The sequence below is a fragment of the Cyprinodon variegatus genome, unplaced genomic scaffold (genome assembly GCF_000732505.1).
Source record: "Cyprinodon variegatus isolate N-32 unplaced genomic scaffold, C_variegatus-1.0 Scaffold1861, whole genome shotgun sequence".
Classification (NCBI taxonomy): Eukaryota; Metazoa; Chordata; class Actinopteri; order Cyprinodontiformes; family Cyprinodontidae; genus Cyprinodon; species Cyprinodon variegatus.
This window is the reverse complement of record NW_015152314.1, coordinates 42,542-45,187: the sequence shown is the minus strand read 5'-3', so window position 1 is coordinate 45,187 and position 2,646 is coordinate 42,542.

The window sequence follows — 2,646 nt, the reverse complement described above, 5'->3', positions numbered from 1 at the left end:
CTTCCTACATTTGCTCCATTTGCGATAAATTCTACAGAAAAGCAATGGGAACTCTGGATCTCATAATACCGGACAGGAGGACATGTTTAAGGTTTAGCTTTTTACTTTTTCCTCTTTAATATTACCCACAATTATTTACGTCAGAGCATTTCCTCTTCTGCCGAACGTAACATGACCTCTCCTGAGTTTTCTCAAGCCTTCACTTCCACCGGATCCACGATCACTGAGGTGAGATGAATGGGCCTGATTCCATTCCTTACCATGATACCTCAGCCACCGTGCTTCACAGCCGACTGGGGCTTTAATTTGCAGGCGAACCGGTGGAGCTACGATCAGTTCCATTATCCGTAAAAACTAACAAGTTGGAGTGACGTTATCTCAAAGATGTTCTAGCTTCCCTCTCTTAGCTCCTTGTATTCTCCATGCTCACTACATCCGCTGTTGCAACCATAACCATGATAAGGATACATGCTGTATTCTGTGCATTTACATTTCATTCAAACATGTCATCCTCTAAACACCAGCAGTATCTGAACAACTGATCTAATCACACTGGAAGAAATTGAAATCTAAATAAGTCATTTTTTCTTAAAATAAGTTAAATTTTTCTTGAATTAAGGAGGTAAGTGAGAATCTTTGCCAATGGAATAAGACAATTAGCATTTAAAATAAGAAAAAACTATTGCATTGTCTTATTTCTAGTGTATATTATCTAATTATGTTATTTTAGGAGTAAAAATACTCATTGCATTTAAATCATCTTATTTAGCTACTCAATTTAAGGGTAAATACGCTTAATTTATGAACAGTCAACTTATTTCTAGATCGTTTTTGCAGTGCATCTTTGCATCGTAAAGAACTGCTGCAAACTGTTAAAGTAGGAAATTTAACTGCTGTTCATGTGAGAGACTTCCCTCTTGAATGTGGAAGTCGGTTACCTTCCTGTTGCACCATCTTCCTGTCTCTTAATTCCGACTTTTAAGAACATTTTAGGAGGAAGTGAAAAATTTTAACTGCTTAAGACTAATAGAACGCACCAAACGCAGGAGTACCCAGAGAGAACCCTCTAAAGCACAGGAGAGGAGAGCAATCTATGCAGGAGGACTGTGGGTTGGGATTTAAACCAAGAACCTTCTTGCTGCAAAGCAGGAATATCAAAATCTTTTTTTAAATGAATATTTTTTTAGCTTTCTGATAATAACTGCAGCCATTGAGGCTCTGCTCCCTCCTCAGCATCTCAGAAGTTCTCAAAGATCTGCTTCATTCATTACATTCAGGTTGGATGTATCAGGAAAGTTTGGGAACTTTTAAGCAGAGATGGAAAGAGTACTAAAACATTGTAATTGAGTAAAAGTATGTTTATTTTGCCCAAATTCTACTTAGAGTAAAAGTAAAATTACCCATTTCAAAATTTACTCAAGTAATAGTACAAAATTACTTCATTTAAAATGTAATTTGAGTAAAAGTTACTTAGTTACTTTGAGTTATTTTATGCAAAAAATGATGAGTCATGAATGGAATTGACCACAAGGTGTTTTAATCGATTTCAGGGCGTATTTCTGTGGAAATCCACACTTGCAAAAGATCAGCTGGGCTAAAGAACAAACTTCCTCTGAATATATTTCTCACAGTTTCTCTTCTGAGCAGCATTGCACGCTTTATCCCACAACTTCTTCATCGGTCCTCCGTCCTCCTGCAGAGTTCTCAGTCCAGCTATCTGGTTCCACTTTCTTTCAAAACAAAAAACTCCTGAACAGAACCGGGTTGGTAATATTTAGGACCTTCCCACTCATCAAAGTTTCCCCACAAGACGTCAGAACTTTAACAGAGACTTGAGCTTAGACTTAGACCTGGTTTATATCCTAATCGTTTCGTTTAGCTACTCAGACTGTGGTCATGTGGCAACACCAGCAATCTGAAGCCGACCAAGAATTTTAAGGAGTGAATAAAACGAGTCCCAAGAAAAGAACCCTGAGGAACTCCAATTTTGAATTTTGTTAAATCAAATGTAAAACTTTTTTAATTAGTTAATGTTAAAAGTCTGTTCTGGAGTCTGAATCATTTAGTTTCTTAAAAACTAAGAGTTATTTCTCTCTGATTAAGCTCTCTTTTACCGTTAAATTCAGACAAAATGTGAAATTTAACTGGAAAAGTTTATAATTAGTGTTGCGCAGATGCCATTTTTTGGCCCTGATATAACAGATACCTGGCTGTGCATTATTGGATACCGATACCATCTGTTTGAAATTGATGTGTGTGTATCTATGAAGAACTGCAAACTATTTGGATTTAAAATAATTGCCATCATGGCTTCATGTCAAGCTGCTGCCTACCTTTGTGAAGCAGGAAAAAGACAAATACAAAGTGAATCCAGTAGAACTTTTTATTGCCTACCTGCAATGGGTGACAATAGTTCAATAAACTTTTTGCTTTCAAATATATATATTGATATTATAATATCAACAAAGATCTTAAAGTGGTTTCACCTGCAAGCCCACTGATCTGCAAATAAAAGCAAACAAACACGTTTCCATATTTCTCTTGTTCATTACAATAGTATTAGTTTCATTTAATAAAACTTTATTCATAATCCTGACAGTTACATCAACAGCTGCTGTGCTTTAAGCTGAGAACATGAATGCTAGA